The sequence below is a fragment of the Hippocampus zosterae genome, chromosome 6 (assembly GCF_025434085.1).
Source record: "Hippocampus zosterae strain Florida chromosome 6, ASM2543408v3, whole genome shotgun sequence".
Lineage (NCBI taxonomy): Eukaryota > Metazoa > Chordata > Actinopteri > Syngnathiformes > Syngnathidae > Hippocampus > Hippocampus zosterae.
In genome coordinates, this window is record NC_067456.1 from 8798898 (window position 1) to 8823579 (window position 24682).

The 24682-nt window shown below is 45.1% G+C and overlaps 2 protein-coding genes across 3 annotated transcripts in view; one reads left to right on the forward strand and one right to left on the reverse strand.

Annotated features, from left to right (window-relative positions):
• The window catches only part of sema6a (sema domain, transmembrane domain (TM), and cytoplasmic domain, (semaphorin) 6A), a 147443-nt gene extending 124153 nt beyond the window's left edge, over positions 1–23290 (reverse strand). Inside the window, exons 1-2 of the mRNA XM_052068065.1 lie at positions 23132–23290; positions 7314–7367 (exon numbers count right to left, since the gene is read on the reverse strand). The gene's annotated coding sequence lies outside the window, so the exon portion shown is untranslated. The remainder of the gene's footprint in view (positions 1–7313; positions 7368–23131) is intronic.
• A 212-nt stretch (positions 23291–23502) lies between these two features.
• LOC127602155 (dmX-like protein 1) overlaps positions 23503–24682 on the forward strand; it is a 39974-nt gene continuing 38794 nt past the window's right edge. For both annotated transcript variants that reach the window (XM_052068062.1, XM_052068063.1), the window contains exon 1: positions 23503–23900. The gene's annotated coding sequence lies outside the window, so the exon portion shown is untranslated. The remainder of the gene's footprint in view (positions 23901–24682) is intronic.

Sequence of the window (24682 nt, forward strand, 5' to 3'; positions counted from 1 at the left end):
AAGTAAAAACGCTTATGAACAACTGCCGTTTTCAAAAAGTTACACGGTACATTTAGACTACAATCTGATGTCAACTTTTAAGCCTAAGGCTAAACTAAAACCAGCACCAATTTGTCGGATAAGTAACAACGGCAAGCTTCAAAACACATGTTGCTGAATTGTGTGTATGAATAATTCCATTTATTTAAAAAAAGAAAAAAAAGAAAGGCTATAAAACAAAAGCCTTGAAATAACAAGCCACCTGCAGATATAAGAAGTTACATGTGCATACACCGTGTGTTGTAATTGCACCTCTGCCAGGCCCCATTGCCATCTAGTTGGTGTAGCGGCTCAATAGAGAAGTGCCTCCACATGGCTCCGTGCCAAAACGTCTACTCTGCAGTACACTAATGGCCTTGTGCCTGCAGGTCCTCTCTTCATCATTTCATCTGGTTTAAACTTGTTCGCTAATATGCAACTGAAGCCCCAAAGCAGACTCTGGATGGAAAGTGATGTTAAAACACCCAATATAGGTGAATGCATTAATTTCCAATTTTCCATCATGTAATAATGTATTGTTAGGAGGCTATTTTACGTTCGTTATGGCTCCGCAGGTGTTTGCAAACTTCCTGTACATAAAGAGCTACGTCCCAGTTTGTTTGTATACTTCAAACGAAACAAAACAAATGTGACGGTTGTTAGGGGTATTAATATAAAAATTACACTGCTAATTTCCAGGGAACAAAATATGGTTCAGCCACGAATAATAGAAATTCCAAAAATATGTTTTATTTTTACTGTAGCATTAAAAAAAAGTATGTTGCCACTGCAGAAGTGAAAATGTGATAACCACTGAACCAGAAATGGTACTTCTTGCAAAATAAGAACGTTTAGGCCGGCTGTGTGCAATATGAGCATACAGTGAATCAAATTTCTATTCATCCCTTTTCTTGAGCATTTTTGCCTCATTAAGCCTACCCCAGAAGCCTTTGGGTGAGGGTGCACCCACAGAAAAGCCCAAAAACCAAATATGCATGTTTTTGGAATATGGGAAGAAGCACCTGCAGAAAATCCACACATGCATTAGGACAGTGGTCACCAAACTACAGCCCGCGGCCCGGATCCAGCCCGCCCCCACATTTGGTCCGGCCCCCCTGAACAATACCAGAGAGTCTTTTGATTTATTTTTCATCTATGTATATTTATATTTTATCATAAAATTTGGCTTTTGTAATAAAATATTACTTAGTTATGAACTATTTTCATGATTAACTATTAGCTAGTAACAATTTCATAAACACGGACAGTGTAACGTGACATTTCTTCCATCCTTCTGCGGTCTGTGTCGTTATCTGGCAACCCAGAAAAAAAAATCCTAAACCCGTCCCTCTCAAAGAGAACGTAATCATGGCGAAAAGGTGAGGTAAGAGAAAAAAAATATTCAGAATACAGGGAATTTAACCCAAAATGGAGAAACAATTTTTTTTCCAATGCAAAGAAAAGATTGTCTGTCTCATCTGTCGGCGGCGGTATGAAAAGAATACAATTTGCGGAGACACTATGAATCCCGTCACAACAACAAGTAAGATTTTTTGCATGGGCAAATGAGAGCAGACAAACTGTCAACGGTAAATAGAGGAACGTTAGCTCAGCAAAATACATTTGGGCTAGCTTTCGGTTTGTTCAACTGATAGCAAAGCGGTAAGGAGAGTTTGTCAAGAAATGCATGAATGCTGTCGCAGAGGTACTGTGTCCCGAGAAGAAAGACGTCTTTAATACCGCGAGTGTATCAAAAAAAGTTATTTGATTTTGTGCGGGTCTCTGGGAAACAATACATTTTTACGTCTAGGTACTCTTGCAGTCACACTTTTGCTGTTACAAACTGACTCCGGCCCCCCATCAGAGAAGCGAAAGGTGATGTGGCCCTCACAGGAAAAAAGTTTGGGGACCACTACATTAAGAGAACATGCAAATGCCATGCAAGGAGGCCTGACCTGGAATTTGCACCCCAAACCTCAGAACTATGAGGCATATGTGTCAAATTTAATAACCACTCGTCTACCTTGCTATCCTAACGACAGTTAATATCCAATCCACCCATCCATATTCTAATGTGCTTAACTTCACAAGCGTTGCAGGCGTGCTGGAGCCTTTCCAGGCTGTCTTTGAGCAGTAGGTGGGGTACCCTGAACTTGTTATCAGCCAATAACAGGACACACATGGACAAACAACCATCCGGGCTCACAATCACACCTCAGGACAATTTAGAGTGTTCCTTTAACCTGCCATGCATGTTTTTTGGAATGTGGGAGGAAACCGAGTACCCGGAGAAAACCCACACAGGCACGGGGAGAACATGCAAACTCCACACAGGATGGCCAGAGCTGGAATCGAACCCAACACCTCTGCCATGTGAGGTGGCCATGCTAACCAGTCGGCTACCGTGCCGCCCATGGTTAATATCAATTTACCAAATTAATTTGACTTAATAGATAACAATTTATCGCTCTCCATTAGCCGTCTGCAAAGGGTGAATTGCTGTACTTCATTTTTCGTTTCAACTTGTTCGTCTTGCTCACTCTCGTTTCCACTCAGTTTAATCTGTGCAGAAACTTAAATCTTATCTGCCGCATTCACCAAAGCGGTCCAAGGCACATTTGGGGCTGTGTGCAGAGACAAGGTGGTTGAAAAAGAGCAACTATCATTGGCTGGAATGGGCACAGACAGCAGGCACACACCGGGGATTCTTCATAAACTCAGCTTGGTTCCTCACTGAGGCTGTTAAACTTCCTCCTTCCTATGCTCTCGACCAATATTATTTCTTCAGCATCACCAGCAAGCAACCATCATTTTTTGTGGAGCACTGAATATAGCGCAGTGTTTTTCAACCTTAATGAGCTGAGGCACATATTTACGCCCAAAAAATGTCGCACCACACCACAAAAAAATAAAAATAAGGTTAATCAAACAAGTCATTAATGTCACCTCTGCCATTTTGTGGAGGAGCAATCCATTGCTCTGCTGCCATTACACATTTCTGGCATACACAAATGACCAAAGACTCAGACCCTGATCAGGAAGAGCACTATAGAAAATGGAGGCTTCAAATCTTTGATGCAACAAATTCATGTTTCGTGATTATTACCACAATTCAGATGTTGATTTTTTTTTCATGATATAAGGCTATGGGACATCCGCATCAACAAGCCATTGCACTGGTGCTCGACATGAATCTGTCAGGTGCTTTTCGTCAGTCTATATCAATGAACAATGGAGCCAGTTTATTTTAGCCATAAGGTGGAAGGTAGAAAAAAGTAAACATTGAAAATTTGTGGCTCCCGCATACCTGCTGCTAGCTAATACGTTCCATATGTGGCTTCTGTCGCACAGGAAAGTATCACAGCACACAATAGTCCTTTGTTTGTCCGCGACTGAATCCAAACCAATGTCTGATTTTATATTTGGACTTCCCATGTTTATACTTGGGGGAGAGGAAGTATTACAGGGACACCAAACGGCACGGTGATGGTTTTTAATTCCATTTGGTTTACATGCAAAATGTGATTTAAGAATGATACGTCCACAATGTCTCTGAAAGATTAGCGTCAGGGAGTTTTTAAGAGTGAAAACTCGCCCCTCCCAACCAAATCTGCTCATAAAACAGTTGGGCCAACAATTAACAGTGTTAAATCCGCTCAATAGATCTGAACATAAATCCTGATGCGTGGGATCAATACATAGTTCAGGCACGCAAACGTGATTGTTGATCGAACGATACCATTTACAATTAGCGAAGCTCCCTGTATTTCTTCTTCTACGACTAATCATTATCCTGCTTTGTATTTTCAGACACTCTGGATGCCCTGTGTCAACATGCTGCTACTAATAGCTCAGTCTTGGTACTACAACTGACATCTGGTCTGAGGGGGAGCAAACTCGTGTCTGTGAAGAGTATTTATGGCTTCGTTGGTGATCTTGAGTACTGTATACCTCACACTGAGAGCAGCGAGCGCACACTTGCCAATTTTTTTCGTCGTCAGGGGTGTCATAGATGTCACGACATTCAGAAGAGAGTTTCCTTTTAACTGACCTTAGGTCCAAAGCCTTGGAAATAATTTTTATGATACATATCCAGTATCATAACATCATGCAAGATGCTAGATGGGCAACATTGTATACGACAGGAATGGGTATTTGACTAATTTTCCCTTGATTGACGGAGAAATAACCATTAATGCTGACTCATTCAAGAAAATGCGAACATTTTTCTTGAGACCACAAACAATTGAGCTTGAATCAACAGCACCCCTCGTGGCTTCAGCCATGACATGCACTTTTTCAAATGCATTACATGAACAAACAAAAAAATATACGAGTCTAAAAGGTACAGAAAATACTTCATGTATTATAGCCTTTAAGAGACGGGACCTGGTGGGATGGTCTGGATGAGAGCTCTGGATGACAGTTGCTTCACCGTGGGAGTGTCCGTTATGTTTATGTATTTTACTGTTTTTTGTTGCCTGAAAAGTCCTTTGGTGACTATGTCTCTCCTTTCCCACAATTGACGCCATTTCAGTCAGCCTATTGTAGAAACCCATTAAAAAAATCATCCATCCATTTATTTTTCTACTGCTTATCCGGGGTCGGGTCGCGGGTACAGCAGCTTTAGCAGGGAAGCCCAGACTTTCCTCTCCCCAGCCACTTCTTCTAGCTCTTCCTGCGGGATCCCGAGGCTTTCCCAGGCCAACTGGGTGACATAGTCTCTCCAGCGTGTCCTGGGTCATGCCTCCTGCCGGGTGGATGTGCCTGGAACACCTCACCAGGGAGGCATTCAGGAGGCATCCCAATCAGATGCTCCTCTTAATGTGGAGGAGAAGCTGCTCGATTCTGAGCCCCTCCCGGATGACCAAGCTTCTCACCTTATCTCTAAGGGAGAGCCCCGACAATGGAAAAAAACCCGTTTCGGCCGCTTGTATCCGGAATCTTGTTCTTTCGGTCATGACCCATAGCTTGTGACCATAGATGAGGGTTGGAATGTAGATCGACCGGTAAATTGAGAGTTTCACCCTTTGGCTCAGCTCCTTCTTTACCACAACAGACCGATACGAAGTCCGCATCACAGCAGACGCTGCACCGATCCGCCTCTCGATCTCTCGCTCCCTCCTGCCCTCAAGACCCCAAGATATTTAAACTCCTCCACTTGGGGCAAGATCTTTTCCAAATGAGGACCATCGTTTCAGATTTGGAGGTGCTGATTTTCATCCCAACCGGTTCACCCTCGGCTGCGAAACGCTCCAGTGAGAGTTGGCCCACTTAAAAAAAAACAATAAATAAAAAAATCACAGTTGAGTGGAGGGAGAAAATGAGGAGGAGCACTGTGCAGCACTTGCATTAGATCTCATTAAATGTTGTCGATATGAAAACTAAGCCGTTGACACCAGCCACATGCGAACCCAAAACTTAAATACATCACAGTCAGTTTATGCATTTTGATGAAGCGGGCCTGCCTGCTTTTCTGTACATCTTGATGTGTCACCTCCTCCTCATGGAGGAGGCGTCAAAACAGTCACAATCAGCAGTAATACGCGCCTGATCTTGCATGACAGACTGCCAAATTTGTCAGGAAGTCAGCAATATATTTAACACAGAAATAGCTGAGCTACTGTTCCCCTGAAGCGTTTTACTACCTGACAGTAATCTCGGGGAGGTGTCACTCTCACATGCACCGGTGTGCGCATAATACATGTACATAGGTGCGCGCACACACATGGCAGACACATCCCTGCACATTGCACCCACAGTTCTTCGCAGCTCTTGGAACGAAGAGCGCAAACGTGATTGAGTGGGTTGCCCCAGTTATGAATTTAATGATGCCAGGATCTCTCGCCCACACAGACACAAGTGTGCGGCACCGACACGTACGCAGGCTTGGATTAGTGTGTACGGTGATAATTACTAAGCAATGGTAAATATTATTCTGCGTACAAGTCAGCCAGTGCCATAACGCTGGATAATTTGTTGTACCATTCATTTGCCAAGTGACATTTGTGTACTATTTAGTAGGATAAATGAATGTAGTTTTTTTTTTGGAGTGACCTCTTACAAGCATGTACCGGAGTTCAACTGGTTTTAGCAATGCACATTTGAGGGTGAGGGGGGAGGGGATTTGGGGAGAAAGCCAGCATAAGACCAATAAAAAAACACGCAAGCATTGGGCCAACGTCATACAGGAAGGCCCAAGCCCGGATTCAAACCACCAACTTCAGAATTGTGAGGCAAACCATTGAACTGCTGGCTTCTACCGCTAACTAGCAGCATTTAAAACATTTTTTTTAAAAGCATGCTAACATCAACCTATTGCTACATGTTAGCATTGTTAGTTTTACTGTATAACTTGTGCCATGTTCAAATGTGTGATGTTTTTAATTGATTGTAAGTAACATGCTGAGCAAGAATCCAAATATAGGTGAGGACACAATCATTTATTTTCCCCTTTTCACTGTTAAAGTCCACTTGCATCGGTGCCAAGTGAGGCAGCGAGCCACAAAAACTATGAACTGGAGTAACAGGCTGCAATGTGTCAATCAAACAAGGCAGACGGATGTTTAGGATTGTTCCACCTTTGTGGGGGTATGCAGGGAGTTTACATTGCTGTGTAAACGGAACAATATAGTATATATGAGTAAGATGAGTGAGCTTCCCTGTGTGTGTGTGTGTGTGTGTGTGTGTATGCGTGTGTGACCTGTAATGGCAAAGTGATGTAATGCAAAGCCAAATAGGGTACAGTATATATATATATATATATATATATATATATATATATATATATATATATATATATATATATACACGCGCACGCACACACGCAAAGAGACATACTGTATAGGCAGGCGGCCTAAGTTTCCTCTGTTCTTGCCGGTTTGCATGAAAGGCATAAATAAGTCAGCATTTCTGCATGATAGGTCTGTAACTAGCAGTGACAGTTAGAGAGCATCGACTTTAGAATTTCAGATGGGACTCGGTGCATGTGTGCGTGTCTCTGCTCGTGTGTGCTTCTGTGGGGGTGACTGGACAGGTTGAGTGCCTTTGCATGTGATCTCATGTCCGGCCACCATCCCTCATCTACCTCATGAGCGCTGAAGGAGACTGAAGGATGGGTGGAGCAAGAGGTTTTTTTTTTTAACGTCAGTTTTTAGCCAAGCACAGCGTATTATTGCTGGGTTTATCTCTACTAATCTGCAGGAAAGTAGTTATAAAATGAACTGATTAAGCAAATCTCTGATCAACAAAGACTTCAATTAAAAGACAGTCCTGAAAATGTATATAGTACTTACATAATTGGAGTGGACCACGGTGTGCTCGTTGATGGTGGGGGGGTAGGGCAGAATCTTAAAAAAAAAAAAAAGCAGCGCAAAAGATTAAAAAGAAGGCCAAGGGCAAGATGAAATACATGTACAAGGGTACATTGTTTAAATTGCGAGGGAAGCGTAATGAGGAAGAGATGAAATCAGGGTGGGGCCACAGAAGCAGGAAACACATAAAGGGTATGCAATTGGAATTGATGAAAGGTTAGTTTTACATTCAACTAAAAATATCATTCAAATTCCAGTTTTACAGTACAAGCGAAAAACTCCTAACCGCATTGAGGTCTAACAGGTTTTGGAACTCACCTCTTATCAGGCGCTTATCTATTTTCTAGTAACAGGCTGAGCTTTGCCTGCAGAATGTGGTAAAGTTGGAATGCCGACCAAGCGAAAAATGAAATCCTGGTATTCGTTTAATGGAGGTAGATCTGAATTATCAATTAAATATTTGCAGTGGTGTTACAACTTATGAAAGCGATCATGGCGGGGCACCAAGCTGTAAAATTGATGTGTATCCCCCCCCACCCAAAAAAGGTACTATTTCCTTGCATGCCTTGTTGCTGCACAAAAATCCAGTGCAGGATGGAACTGATTATAGGAGCATCACTCGGAAGAAATACATTGGCATAGAGGAAGGAAGCAGATGCTCCCCTGACATTTCACATTACGATCCAAATCTTCATTGCAGCTGTTGATCCCCCATCCCGACCTGACCCCCATCGTCTCAAGTCTCGGACTGAGCCTGACCAGAGGAAGGTGGTTATGAGTGATTTAATGGCATGTACACATGCTCCCACCTGAATAAGTCATCCTTGCGTCTGCGTACACACCCATGCCGCTCATCTATTTTTCAATCTGACTTCCATTCTCGCTCACATTCTGTCTGCTCGCCCAGTGGCCTCCATATGTCTTTATTCTTACTTTTTTGATCTATGTATCCTGTAGTGTGAAAATAGTACACAATATGCTCGAAAGCGTTCCACTGAGATAAGCCAGTTGCGTGGTGTGTTTTTTTTATTTATTTATTTATTGCTGAACTTCATTTTTTTGTTTGTGAGCTGAATTAGGTGAAAATAAAGCCAGCGATTTTGACGACATTTTTTGGGATTGACAGACAATCACCTGGGAAACAAGCCATTAAATTCTGGACATGATATGTAAGGTACTTATGATCCACTACCAATGTTCTATATGATTAGGGTGAGCTAAATAAGAACTTGTATTCTTTGGCATTTGACTCAGCATGACTCAGATTTGATATTAGTTTTACTGTTTGGTGCTTTATTGTTGCATATGTTAGTTGCTCCATGTACAGCACTTGGTATGCAGTGATGGCTGTAAGTGCAACAACTGAGTTGAGTTGAGATGAGAATAGGGATACACAAACCAAATTGTTTCAGAGAACAGCGTTCCCGATATATTAATTTGAGGTTGTTCTAATCGTTGATATTGCACTCGCAATATTCGATACGTCTGGGAAGTCTCATGAGAGTCAAAAACCGAGAGTAATATAAGGCATTCTAACTTTGGTATGATGCTTGCGCCCCCCCCCCCACCCCCCACCCACAAAAGGCATTGAGTTTGTGTACAGAATTGTCATGAGAACGATACTTTTGTCACTTTTATTAAAACTGTAAATCATTTTCTTGAACTTCTCTGCAATAATGCATTCATTCAACTCGGGAATGATTTGTTTGCCCTTGGAAGAGGTCCGTGCTCGACGCAATATTGATCTATTTCAAGATACTGTACCGGGTTATCTTTTGGCTGGAATACAGCTGGGAGGGAAAAGCTGGGAAAAAGAAGAGCGTTGTCTCTGGTCTTTGGTGGTATAGTGGCTCACACAGCTGACTGTCATGCTGCTAGCCTGGGATCAATTCCCATTTAATTTGCCATTTGCACTGTGACTGGCTGGCCATCAATCCGGGGTGAAGTCTGACTTTCACCCTAAATCGGCTAGGTCAACTTCCATCCATCCAATTATCTTCCTGCCTTTTCAGGGTCACAAGAAGTTGGAGACAATTTGCAAAAGGCAGAGTATGCCCTGGACTGGTCGCCTGTCAATGACAGGGCACAGAGAGACGCAGTCACTGAGTGGAAACTGAACCCACGTTGTCAGATGAGAGAGCTGTGACATTGTCAATGATTTGATTAAAGTGAGTACATTGGTTAAGAGGGTGATGGGGATGGAGCTGGCAGGGAGCGAGAGGAAGACCTAAGAGAAGTCGGTAGATGGAGTGAGGGAAGACATGAGCGAAAGCGGTGCTCGAGAAGAGGTTGAAGAAGACAGACTTTGTATGGAAAAGGATGAAGAAAGTGACAAGCTGAACGGAAACCAAGATGCTCTATTCCTATATTTAGTAAAGTTTTAATCATGTTTGAATGAAGTAAAGCCAAATGACCTTTTTTTTCAGTGTGTAAGTAAATCACACGTGACAGAAAATAAAAGACGTTTTCACTGGCCATTTGAATCTCCCGACCTAAACCCTATGAAGAACAGAATAAAAGGAACAGCTGTCAGTTCACAGTTCCAATACTTTTGCTCATGTGAAAATGGATGGATTCAACCAAAAGGTGCTATTGACTAGGTACTCTATGACATCCACCTGTTTAAATATTGATCTCTCATTGATTGATATCTCCAACAAGAATAAAGAAGTAACAACACATGTATTTTTACGTACCGTCCATCTGCATTACAAGGCCAGAGTAAGGGAATGAAGCTTGAACTTTGGGGAATTTAGTTCTAACTTTTCTTCAACTGTGAGATAACGGGCAAGGATGAAAAAAAATATCTGTTACAAATTGATCTGATTGGAGGCTTCCAACTGCTGCAGAGGAAGACTAAAAAGTTGACAACTGCTAGCTAACATCGCAGGACAATGAATACATATGGAAAAACTATCAGCGCAGCACTATTTATATCTCAACATACCACAGGTCACATTCTGGTTCATTCCCAGTAACACCCCAAAGGATTATTCAGATTTATAACATTAGCTATACGTCTTTACTTTGTCATTGGAACATTTGTGCCATTATGATCAGCTGCTCTGTATTCCACCTGAAACAGACTTTGTCTTTGAGCCACTAAATGATTGATGGCTCCGATGAAAGTGAATGTAGGTCACAATGGGTGAGGGTTGACAAAAAGTGGCATAAATCAGACGGGGATGATTACCAGATATGATGATGAATAATGGCCATAACAGGTGTAATAAAATCTTTAAAAGATTTTAAAAAACAACAACAACAATAAGTCATAGGTTAAGTGTGTTTTCCACGGAACATTTGATGGTGTGGAGATTCGAGGTCAAGTACAGAAAAGAACATTTTGAAAATATTCTGGCGGAACATTTGTAGTTGTCACACATATCCTGTATCAGGATATGGATGCGTTTAAATCATGTAAAAAGACACATCGGTCAGACAGTTGGAGTCACTCAAAGACTGCTGCCAAAACACGGGCTGATGAAGACGACCTGCTTTCCAGTATCGCTCCAAACACTTTCTGAGCAAATGCAGCACAGATGCGTGCAATCCAAAACATGCTTTGATTCTCAGATTTATGACTTCAATAAAAAGAGGACACGACATTGTGAACGTCAACTAGTGAGACTAAGAGACAAAGCTGTTTCCAGAAATACGTAGGAACACGTTGCGATCAATATGATGATGAAAGAATGCATGACTGGGCCTTCACCCCCGCACAAGCATTAGGTGTGTGGATTTTGGGATGTACAGTGGACTCAATGGCAGTATGGAAAGGCCGGAGTACAGAGCAGAAGATTTCAGATGAGTCTTGCACGTTGGACTTCGACATTGCAAAAACCAAAAAAGGGTCAGAATAAATTGATACCAGCTACTAGTGAAACTGCATTGTGTGTTTTAATACACTGTATCTGGCTAATAAAAATGTGTGTTTTCTAAAGAGGAATGCCCGACGTTTTTGCATTGATGCATTTCTGCCACTGAGAATGGCCGACAGCCAATCCAGTCCATGGTGTACCTCAGTTCTTGCCCAAAGTCAGCTTGCATAGGATGCAGCTCAACCGCGACAAGGACAAGGTAGGGCAGCATCATAGAAAAAAAACAGATGTTTGTATTGGTTGATTTTAGTTACCGGTAATTTTTAATTTGTCAAATAGTCACATAAAATAAAGTCCTCTGGTTCCAGATACATTTTTTTAAAATAGACTCCACGTTAAAAGTCCCATGGTCACGACCAAGTCAATTGTACATTTTTACGAGGATGAACAACCCAACTAGAATGAGGTTTCAGAATGGGAAATACCTCACAATGCAAATTTATTGAGCCTAGGAATGGAAAACAAAAATTTGAAGCGTGCTCTAAGGACGACTGAGTAGATTAAAAGGATACGCTGTTATTAAAATGGAGGACATCACCTGCTCCCCCTAGGTGATAGCCATAATTACGTCTTTACAGTACTTTTTTTTGTGTGTATATCATCCAGTATTCATGATGACATTACATCTATATTGAATTACCTCTTGCCCCAGATTTTAGCTTGAGTATTCTGACACACATTGGACTGACTCACAGCCACTCCTCCTTTGTTCCATAGGGTTTCTCCAGTGAAAGAATTCCGTTTAATCTCCAGTCTGTCTGGGAAAGCGGGCCATAAAGTAACTGTGTTGCAACAGAGAGATCACCAAACAACAAAAGGACCGGGAGAGAGGGACTGCTTGAGCTCTGTTTGTTTCTTTGAGAGACTGTGAGAGTGATGCTGGGTACTCCAAAGGTCCAAAAAGAGACAAATGGAGGGCTGAGAAAGTATTTAAAAAAATAAGAAGGTGGAAGGAATGGAGAAAAGGCAGGTTGAAGGGCAGTGACGAGAAAAAGCTGGTGTCATGACGAGAGAAAAATACTGCTGTCACAGCATGCGAAGGAGGGCAGGTGATGGAAGGATGATGACAGGGGGAGGGGTCCGGTTGACCTCAGCTGACATTTCCTTGCTTGTAGCTGCTGGGATGACATGAAGGAAGTGGGTGCAGAGATGGGAAATCCTGCTGCCTGCGCGCTGGCCCCTCGTCCTCCCATGTTGGGAAGTCTGCGCCAGGATGAGGTGGCGTCCAAGCACAACACAAACATGCGCGACGTGCACTCATACACTTTTTGCGGTGACGCACATATGGACAGGTGCGAGCAGATGGACACGCAAGCTGTTCCTCGTGCACAACACAAAATATAGCGCAACCTCTGAAGTCGAAGAAGACGGTTCAAAAAATTTGGGGGAAGGGGGAGGAGGAAGGAAGGCTTATCTGTAAGAAGGAGCCAGCCTCAACAAAGGGTGTGAAGAATGTGATAGGAGAATATACAATGGCACCTTGATAAGTTTAATTTGTTACGTAACTCAATTTACAACTGGAAGAAACATCCACAATGAAATGAAGTGAGCCTCGGTTGTTGATGTGTCAGGATGGGTACATGTTTGTATGTTTCATGTTCAATCAGAATTTGCACAGAAATGTTATGAGCTCACTTTCACCCTTGGTTCAAATACCAGTCCGACTTTCTTGTCAACTATTGGTTCTGTCGCCTTTACATAATCGGCTCAGGAAGTGATAAACGACAGTAACCAACTAATGGCGGCCAAAACATAACCTCTCACCTTGCATTTCTTGCAGTTGGCAGAGGTAATAAACACCCCAGTTGTCCGAACAATGTTCACGGTTTAGGTCATTTCCCTTGAGGTCAACACATTCACAGGGAAATCAGACGTAGCAGTTTTCTCACAAGGTCTGGATGGAGAAGCTTAAAGAGTTTCAAGACTTGGAGGAAAAGGAGGTTGTTGGCAAGATTTATGTTGGACGATACATGGATGAGCCAGATGCTCTGGATGCGGAATATGTTGTGCCTGAACGGCCCGGACATGGAGTGGAGAGAGACGAGACCCATCAAGATTGGAAGAATGGTAAACTATATAGGCTGCCATTATCAGCCTCGCGTTATTGTTTGAAATTTGAGGCTGTGCCGTGCTGTAAATTGCGAACAATGGGGTTACAAACTTGGTCCATGTATTGCCACTAGCACTCAGAGCACACAGTGGGTTGGTGTACTACATTGTCATTGCTAAGGTAGTTCTGTTGCGTTGTAGGCCACTCCGTATTGACAGGCCTTCTGCATCATACTTATACTTCATACAACAGGCAAATCACTAAGTATAATCTTTAAGAATCATCAATCATTTGCTGGCTTTGCTCATTAGAAACTGGGAAATGGTTAAATTCATCCCAATTATCCGTATGTGTGTATTAATATGTATTTTTGGCTAACATTCGAAAAGCAGGGATATGCTTTTGCTGTCACCTTTAAAACATTCAATGGTTTTTTTTGGGGGGGGGGGCTATGGCTGAATCACAAAGCTTGACTCACGTGCTTGACTCTTAACATTCACGCAATGAAGGATATATGAGAGTAGAGCAGAAAAAAAGAGCGTGAATCACCAATCTGGTGCACTGAGTTTGTTTCGTCTCACACAAACACATAGGAAAGCTTATTTTACGAATTTGTTAGGGGGAAACAAATACTCACCCTGAGTTGAGATGACTTATTGTTGGGTGATCATTGCAATCAAATGAAAATCTTTTCCCAAACGAACTACTTTTTTGTTGTTGTTTTGTTTCATTGTGGGATATTACTCCCTCATGCCTGTGGCTGTCAGATATACTTCAGCAATTTGTGGGTGTTTTTTCCTGTGGAAAAGCAGCCCCCGACTAACCCAGCACTCCTTCTCGCCGGCTACATCAAAGCACGCCACACTCATAGTGCAACCTCATTCTGGCACTACTCTCTTACCTCCAGATCCAATAATTACAGCTCATAGAGCACATCAATATTACTTGACACACCGCGGTATAAAACAACCGCATAGCAAACTCATGGGAAGATCGCGTTAAAACAAAAATAAATAAATCATGGATTCGGCATTAGGAAGAACTGAGTCAATGCTACGCAGTCCACGATATTGATATTAAGACCCCAGTTTGCTGTGGAGAATTATGGAGATGTGATTTCTAAAAAGTTGCCAAAGCCAGCCCTTCGGGTTTGAGACCAAATTGACTTACAAGAAATGAATTGTGAGTTTGAAAATTTTAGGTGCTTCAATACTGCCCTCTTGTGTCTGATAGCAGAAAACCTGCAAATGAAAATATTAGTCATCTTTTAGTGTCCCAACTTCCATATACTGTACCTGTATAAGAATTTGTTATTTGTTTTAGTCAGAAGAAATCAAAATGTCATTTGGTTTGTTTTTGTGAATTAAAACAAACAAAAATGACTGGTATATCTTTTTTCATCTTGCAGATGACACACTCACATTCTCACCGACTGTATCAGCAATACTACACTGAACCTGACATATATTTTGGGAGTGCTTGAGACAGCTGGAATACCCGGAGAAAACCCAGGGAAGCACCGGGGAAACATAAATGCTCCAAACGGGAAATCCAGAGCTGAGACTCCAACCCAGGAACTATCGACTGTGAGTCAGACTTTTCAGCACTGCTTCACCGTGCTACGCTACAGTGGAACCACATAAGTCAAATGCCCCCAAAAATGTACAATTAAAAAAATATTATATTCCTCAAAATTAAAAAAAAAACAACTACGGTTCAAACAGATGAGGATGAAGATCTGGTTTGTTTCGTTTTTTTTTTTTAAACAAGAAAAGTGTGATGACAATCATCAAATTAGAAATGCTCTGCAGAAGTAAGAGTTTTGCTGCTCATAACAGTATGAGGAGTGTTTCATTATTTTAATATAAATTATGTACACAAATTAATTCACCAAGCGTATAATAACATACTGCGATTGGCTGGCAACTAGCTTAGGGTGTACCTCGCCTACTGCCCCAAGACAGCTGGGATAGGCTGCAGCACATCCGCGACCCTTAGAAAATGGATGGATGGATGGATTAATGGATGGATATTATCATAAACAGCATGTGGTTGAGAGCATAATGGCTTACTTTCATCTTCAAAATATTTTGACTTTACTTTTTAGAATTATACAGTGGTGCACTTATTTCTACACTTGCATGCCACTTATAAGTAGGATGAATGAAGTGGACCAGCATCACAGAACTGTGATTTTGTGCTGTACTAAAATATAATCAAATTGGACTCAGATGATCATGAAAACTATATGGAAACAAAATTGAGAACCTCTTTTTTCCCCAGCCGTGTTTCCTGTTTTCACAGCTATTTTCGTGTAGACTTGGCTGATGCTTGCAGTTTTCCATTCTGTTGTCGATTATGAGATATTGTCGAATAAAACCTGAGCCCATGTGCTGAGAGATTAGGGATGCGCAGAATAAAAGCTTGGAGGACACGATGGCTTTATATTTCAGACAAGCATCAGTCAGAAAACAAAGTACAAGTGATAACATTTCATGCACTTATTCTGCAAAGCTACATCTTAAGCAATGCTGTGACCTACTTTCTCAACTGTTTTCATCATCTGACCGCCATGACAATAAACGCTGCCAGCCTCCACTAATGTCACAATGTGCCAGCCATTTCATTATTCAGTGGCAAAGTCAGTTCTGCTCATCCCCACTTGAATAGAATTGTTTTGAAGCCTCCTGCACTACTTCCTGATTCATCAGGGTTTTTTTCTCCTTTGAATCATTTAAGTCATTCTGGAAATGTGTATCTATCTATCTAACGAGTAACTTCTATATGTCACGTCGCGTGTCCGCCAGCAGGTGGCGGGTTTTCTCACCCGCCATCTGCGCACCTGTCCGTAATTTCGGGCTGATTACCCTCCTATATTAATGAGACTCCGGCAGTTCTCCCACTGCCGGAGAATTCCTCACCGTGCCATTGATCTCTCGTGCTAATTCCTCTATTTGTAGATTACTCGTTGCCTTCTTGCCTTGCGGCCTTGACTCTTGCCATTCGCGTTAGTCACTAAATTGAATACTTAGATATTGCCTAATCAGTAACTCCTCGCACTTTGTTTTTCAGCGAGCGTTTTCAGTTGTTTCCTTATTTCTTCCCTGGTCCTTATTTGACCAGCGTTTTGTGTTTCCGTTTTTTCCCTGTCGGGCTCTTTCTGTTTTTGTCATTAAAGACACTCTTTGCTTCGAGAAAATTCTTTCGTTGTCTGTTTTCCGGGGATCCAATCCTTTATTTTTTTCGTTCTGCACGGAGCGATCATTATCGCTTCGGGCAGATCGTGACAGAATTCTCCGGCCACCATGGATCCCGCAGACATCGAAAAAAATTTTTCCGCTCTTTCCCGACAAGAGCAACAGATGAGTCAGCAGGGCCAAGCCATTAGGGAACTCCGTGGCGCGGTCTCCATGCTGGCTCATCGGTCCGATGATTTAGAACCTCGGTTGGTCCGGGTGGAAGAGCGGAGACCATCTCCCCCCGGGGTTCATTCTATTATTCCCGAAGCGCCCTCCTCATATCCCGTTATGACGAGGGAGCCATCGCTTCCACACCCCCCTCGCTACGGGGGCGAGCACGGGCAGTGTGGACACTTCCTCCACCTGTGCTCTCTCATATTCGACCTACAGCCTTCTGCCTATGCTAATGACGCCGCCAAGGTGGCTTATGTCATGAGTCTGTTAACAGGTCCGGCGGCATCGTGGGCGATTGCGACCAGTGACGCCAAGCCGAATCTCCGTACCTCGTTCCCCGACTTCGTGGCTGCGTTCCGCCGGGTGTTCCATCATCCCGTGCGAGGCAGAGAGGCAGAGGGCCGGCTACTCGCCCTCCGCCAGGGAGAGCGATCGGTAGCGGATTACTCCATCGAGTTCCGGATCCTGGCCGCCCAGAGTGGATACGATGATCGGGCGCTGTGTGGCCTGTTTCGCCGCGGGCTAAACCCTCAACTCAAGGACGAGCTGGCGACCCGCGACCACAGCACCAACCTGGAGGAATTAATCGACCTCTCCCTCCTCATGGACAATCGCCTGAGGGAGCGAAGCCGGGAGCGTGGAGGTGATCGGTCCCAGTTCCGACGAACACCCACGGAGGAACAGGTGCAGCTGGGAGGCAGGGACGCTGGTGCGGAGGAAAGAAAGCGTCGTTTCAGCGACCAAGCGACGACTGACGGCGTTCCACCATCTCCTCACGCCGCAACCAGTCATCCGGGGTCGTCACCCCCTGCCCACCAGGAGTACTGTGAGTCACGACCGCGCGCGCCCCCCTTCGAGTCTAGGCGAGTCGACTCGCGGCCTGGACACCCCAACAGACTCGAACTCGAGGGGGAGATATTAACGGGGTCCCGGTCGTGGCGGGTTCGGGCTCTGGTTGACTCGGGGGCTGATGACTGTATAATGGACACCGATCTCGCATCCGAGCTGGGTTGTTCCGTGGAGAGGTTGATAGATAGGAAGCGGGTTTGTGATCTTGATGGGCGCCTCCTGGCGGTAGTTACGCATAGGACGGAGCCGTTGAAACTTCTACTGTCCGGCAACCATGTCGAACATCGCCGTTTTTACCTAATGCCGTCTCGCAATGCCCCGATCGTTCTCGGGTTACCCTGGCTGAAGACACACAATCCCGTGATTTCCTGGGCGCGCCCAGCGATAGACAGCTGGAGCCCATATTGTTACCAGCACTGTCTTCAATCGGCCGTCGGGAAGCATGAACGTGTCACGCCCCCCGAGGAGATCTGCCTTGACGGAGTGCCGGATTGCTATCGGGATCTAAAGGAGGTGTTCAGCGAGGATCGTGCCCACTCTTTGCCCCCACACCGCCCCTACGATTGTGCTATAGACCTGCAGGCGGGCGCTCCGTTGCCGACCTCGCGGCTGTATCAGGTGTCCCAACCCGAGCGCGAGGCATTGACGGAGTACATCAACAGCTCGCTCGCCGCAGGTCTTATTAGACCATCGCGTTCACCGTTAGGGGCGGGTTTTTTCTTCGTAGGGAAAAAAGACAAGACCCTGCGACCCTGCGTAGATTATCGGGGATTAAACGAGATAACTATTAAGAATAGATACCCGCTACCCTTGCTGGACTCCGCCTTCGCCCCATTACAGTCAGCCACCATTTTCTCCAAATTAGACTTGCGCAGCGCTTACCACTTGGTTCGCATCCGGGAGGGTGACGAGTGGAAGACGGCTTTTAAGACCCCTCTGGGTCATTTTGAATACTTGGTTATGCCTTTTGGGCTCACCAACGCCCCTGCCGTTTTCCAAAACCTAATCAATGATGTGCTAAGGGACATGATTAACATCTTTTGTTTCGTTTACCTTGACGATATTTTAATTTTTTCCCGGTCATTACACGAGCACCAGCAACACGTTAGGCTGGTGCTACAACGTCTACTGGAGAACCGGCTCTTCGTCAAGGCAGAAAAGTGTGAATTCCATGTCCCCGTCATCTCCTTCCTAGGGTTCATTATTGAACAGGGCAGGTTAAGGGCGGACCCCATTAAGACGCGTGCCGTCACTAACTGGCCGGTTCCAACCAATCGCAAGGAACTGCAGCGCTTTCTGGGGTTCGCCAACTTCTACCGACGCTTCATCCGCGGTTATAGTCAGAAGGCGCTCCCCTTAACCCGCCTTACGTCCATTAAAACCCCATTTAAGTGGGATCCGACCGCGGATGCGGCGTTCGCAAACCTGAAGGCGGCGTTCACCAGTCCCCCCGTACTACAGCACCCTGATCCTGATCTCCCCTTTGTCGTGGAGGTGGACGCCTCGGATTCGGGGGTGGGGGCTGTGCTGTCCCAGCGCTCTCCGGTCGACCAGAAGTTGCACCCCTGCGCCTTCTTCTCCCGTCGACTCAGTGCCGCCGAGTCCAATTACGACGTGGGCAACCGTGAACTGTTGGCAGTTGTGACCGCCTTGCAGGAGTGGCGGCACTGGCTCGAGGGGGCAAAGGAACCCTTCACGGTCTACACAGATCATAAGAACCTCGCCTACCTTCGCTCCGCCAAAAGACTGAACGCCCGTCAGGCCCGGTGGGCCCTCTTCCTCACCAGGTTCGACTTCATCCTCACCTACTCTCCCGGGTCTAAGAACACCAAGCCCGACGCCCTCTCCCGTCTCCACGAGCCTGCGGGGAGGGATCGATCCCCGGAGACCATCCTCCCGACCCGGTGCGTCGTGGGGGCCGTCCAGTGGGAGGTTGAGCAGCGGATCCAGGCAGCCCTGGAGGGGGTTCAGGTGCCGACGGAGTGCCCAGCAGGGAGGCTATTCGTACCTCCCTCCTTACGATCTGAAGTTCTGCAGTGGGGACATGGGTCCAAGGTGGCGTGTCATCCCGGGGTGAACCGGACTGTGCAACTCGTCGCCCAGCGTTTCTGGTGGCCGGAGCTCCGCAACGACGTGACGGAGTTCATCAGGGCCTGCACCTCCTGCGCCTGCGGCAAGTCGTCCCATCAGCCGCCGGCGGGACTGCTCCAGCCGTTGCCCATTCCTCCTCGCCCGTGGTCCCACATCGCCCTGGACTTCGTCACGGGTCTCCCGCCTTCCCGGGGTCGAACTGTCGTACTCACGATCGTGGACCGCTTCTCCAAGGCGGCTCATTTTGTTCCTTTGTCCAGGTTGCCGTCGGCGCTGGAGACCGCCGACCTCCTTGTCGAACACGTCTTCCGTCTCCACGGCATTCCACTGGACATTGTCTCGGACCGGGGGCCCCAGTTCGTATCCCGCGTCTGGAAGCAGTTCTGCCGGTCCCTCGGGGCCACGGCCAGTCTGACCTCGGGGTACCACCCCCAGTCCAATGGACAAGCCGAGCGTGCCAACCAGGATCTGGGGGCGGCCCTCCGCTGTGTGTGCCTTCACCGTCCCTCATCCTGGGTCGACCACTTACCCTGGGTGGAGTACGCGCACAACACCCTCGTCTCTTCTGCCACTGGTAGGTCCCCCTTCATGGCCGCCTACGGGTACCAGCCGCCGCTGTTCCCGTCCCAGGAGGGGCAGGTGGAGGTCCCCTCTGTGCAGCACCACCTCAAGCGGGCCCATCGCGTGTGGAAGGAGGCCCGGGCTGCGTTGTCCCGCACGGCGGCCAGGAACCAGCGGATCGCGGATCGTCGCCGGCGCCCGGCTCCTTCATACGTGGTAGGACAGAAGGTGTGGCTGGCGACTAGGGATCTTCGGCTGGCCGGCACGTCTGCGAAACTGGGACCCCGATTTACTGGACCGTTCGAGGTCGAGGCCGTCATCAGTCCGTCTGCAGTCAGGCTCCGGCTGCCGCCCACCATGAAGGTTCACCCCGTCTTCCACGTCTCCCTAGTCAAACCCGTGTCTTCCAGTGACTTGGCTCCTCCTCCCACGCCGCCGCCCCCTCCGCGGGTCGTCGACGGTGACCCGGTGTACACGGTTCGTGCCATCCTGGACTCTCGGCGCAGGGGAAAGGGGTTCCAGTATCTGGTCGACTGGGAGGGCTACGGGCCTGAGGAGCGGCAGTGGGTGCCTCGCTCCTGGATCCTTGATCCATCCCTTTTGCGCGACTTCCACGCTACACATCCATCCAAGCCGGGTAGTCCGCCGGGAGGCGTCCATTGAGGGGGGGGTACTGTCACGTCGCGTGTCCGCCAGCAGGTGGCGGGTTTTCTCACCCGCCATCTGCGCACCTGTCCGTAATTTCGGGCTGATTACCCTCCTATATTAATGAGACTCCGGCAGTTCTCCCACTGCCGGAGAATTCCTCACCGTGCCATTGATCTCTCGTGCTAATTCCTCTATTTGTAGATTACTCGTTGCCTTCTTGCCTTGCGGCCTTGACTCTTGCCATTCGCGTTAGTCACTAAATTGAATACTTAGATATTGCCTAATCAGTAACTCCTCGCACTTTGTTTTTCAGCGAGCGTTTTCAGTTGTTTCCTTATTTCTTCCCTGGTCCTTATTTGACCAGCGTTTTGTGTTTCCGTTTTTTCCCTGTCGGGCTCTTTCTGTTTTTGTCATTAAAGACACTCTTTGCTTCGAGAAAATTCTTTCGTTGTCTGTTTTCCGGGGATCCAATCCTTTATTTTTTTCGTTCTGCACGGAGCGATCATTATCGCTTCGGGCAGATCGTGACACTATAAGAGTTCTGAGAGCTACTGATGTGGTCCATGGGGGCAACATGTTGGTGATTCCTGATGTCTGATCTACAGGGTGGCCCACTTAAAAGTAGCCCGGATTTTTTTTTTAATTAAAATATTTTTTTAATTTTTTTCAAAACATGTATTTAATTACGTGAATGTTACAAGTGACCCAAGTCTTTCCAAAACCTGTTTTTATTACTTACAGGTTACAAGAGATGCTGGAAGTGTCCCCCATTGACATCTATACATTTTTGAGCACGGCACAGGATGTTGGCTGATACTGACTGCAGCTCTGCTAAGGTGATGCTTCGGATAGTGTTGGTGATGTTCTGTTTGAGTTCGTTCAGGGTATGAGGATTATTTGTGTACACCTTTTCTTTTAAATTCCCCCATAGATAAAAATCGCATGAGGTCAGGTCCGGAGACCGTGGTGGCCATAACCCCTTGCTCACAGTTCGCTCTTCCGTAAAGACTTCATGAATGGATGCCAGTGACATGTGGGACGTGTGACATGTTGCACCATCTTGTTGGAAGAAGGAGTACCTGACCTCATGCGATTTTTATCTATGGGGGAATTTAAAAGAAAAGGTGTACGCAAATAATCCTCATACCCTGAACGAACTCAAACAGAACATCACCAACACTATCCGAAGCATCACCTTAGCAGAGCTGCAGTCAGTATCAGCCAACATCCTGTGCCGTGCTCAAAAATGTATAGATGTCAATGGGGGACACTTCCAGCATCTCTTGTAACCTGTAAGTAATAAAAACAGGTTTTGGAAAGACTTGGGTCACTTGTAACATTCACGTAATTAAATACATGTTTTGAAAAAAATTAAAAAAATATTTTAATTTAAAAAAAAATCCGGGCTACTTTTAAGTGGGCCACCCTGTACTATGTCAAGAAAGGATGGATGGATGGATGGATGGATGGATGGATGGATGGATAGATAGATAGATAGATAGATGGATAGATGGATAGATGGATAAATACTGTACCAGTATGAGGTACCAATTTGTCCACTATTAAACATTAGTTCCCGTTAAATCCGTTTTGATTAACAATGCAAACGGAGTCATCACTTTGCAGCGGTGCCCCAAATTTACTGGCTTATACCAGGGGCCACCACCGCGGTGGCTACGGGCACCAGGGAGCCCTCAAGGACCTTTCAGTAGCCCGTGGGCTTGTTCCAAAAATAGCTCACAATTACTATGACATTGTGATTGACTAGGAATGTTTTATGAGTGATCATTTGAAAATATAAACTGGTAGATATTTGTTTTAAAAAGGTGTAGCATATTGATGTCTATTTCTTAAATATTGTGAGGAATCATCAACATGTTCGGTGCATTCACAAAAAAACACATGTAATTATTTATTAATCAGAGCATAAACGTGAAATCGCTTATTTTCAAAAAAGGTTGGTGACCCCCGCTTTATACATTGTATGAGGCAACACTGACACCTTGTGATCACTCAGTCTTCACACACAGGCGATTGCTTCAACGAGAGCGGGCTGCAGATAGACACTGTTGGATTTCAACGCTGACCTCAAATCTCATTTTACACAGTTAGGTCATTAGAACACCATTATTGTATCATCATTAGCTAGAAAATGCAGTTGGAAGAAATTCAAGAAAACGAAGAAAAAAATAATTACTTATATTCAAGACATTCATGTGGAACTTGTTATTAGGACTACATATGAATGAATGCTTGCTTTCATTTTACCTATGTATATATCTGCAAACACTTTGCATGCATCCTTACCTTTAACGATGTACTTTGGCCGGCTCCTGGTCCAGAAAGGCAACTAAAAACGTGTACAGTACTTTATTCTTGTGAAAGCGCTATATAAATCAGGATGTATTGTATTGTATTGTATTGTATTATACGTATGCACATTACTTATAGTTTGCATAGTACAGTTAAATATTAAAATGTTTATCCGTGGCTGGGTGTTAAATCTTATTTACATTCATCCTAAAGATTACGGATATGAGCGACCTTTCTTTTTAGTTGACATTTTAGCTATTTGTTTACACAAGTAAATGTGTAAACACGAAGGCTGAAACGCAATGTGAGTCCGCTAAGAACAGTAATTACTGGCGAACCGGTCCTCGTGGCCTTGCAAATACAACTACAAGTCCCACGATGCACTACGCCGACACGGTCGCTATCATGACGCATCTTCAACATAGCCTCAGCTGATGAAGCTTTCTATTTGCTAACATTTAGGAGGCAAGCTCCTTGTGGTTTAGCGTTGGAGAAGTAGCAGCATTTGAGGCAACCGGGGCTTTTCGAAAGCTGAATATGTGTCAGATGTGCTGTGAAGCTGCCTTTGTTACGGTTAGTAGTAAACGAGAGCTTACAGGGGCTAGTCCGCTAAGGCTAGCTAAGTGAGTGGACCGAATCGGTACCAGTTCGAACCTCTTGCTTGGATAGCGAAACTCGACCTTAATTCCAACGCTGCCCCGGCGAGGAGGCATTGACAGTGGAGCTAACATCAGCGGAACATTGTCTGAAAGTGAGACACAAGGTGAGTCCCAGTAGCTAATTAGTTTATAACGAGTCTATGGTTATTAATGACGGTGGCTCGGTAAACTTGACAGTCGAGTTGACACGATGCAGTACAAGTCCGAAGACAAGTACTGAAGCCTAATTGCACAAGACTGAACGGCTGTGAAGACAACATTAAATGCGCTGTTGTGCCCTTGTTTCTTATGTGCTGCCAACTTGTCACGTGTGTGGCAACAGCACAGGAAGTAGGACGTGCAATTGACCCTCTTTTCTCGCTTCGTCCAGCAGAATTGTTGCTGCTACTGTTATTTGTAAAGCAGTGTTATTGCATTTAATTCAAACGGGAAAACCAATATCAACCGAGTGGACATTTCATTAAGTACTCGACCTAATACAGTATTTCTCCAACTTTTATTTAGCAAAGGTCGTTATTTTTCATTAGAAACATGTCACAAAAGTATTGACTACTGGTTAAATATTTTCACTTGGTTTCTTATTCAATAGCATGAAAAAGTGGTGTTCACACTTTTGACGACTAATGTGCAATAAGGACCGACTACAATTTTTTTGTACTTTACCATAATGGAAGATCAGTTGAAGTCGATTAATCAATGACAACATTGTAATTTTTCACGCAGCGGCCCCCAACCTTTTTTTGCGCAACTGACCGATTTAAGCAAATAAAAACAAATTATTAAAAATACACCACCGACATTAGTTTTGGTCTTCACTGAGATGGCGGGCCTCATCTTGTGTTCCGTTGCATTGCATGTTTTAAGAGGGGATATCACAGCCAGCTTC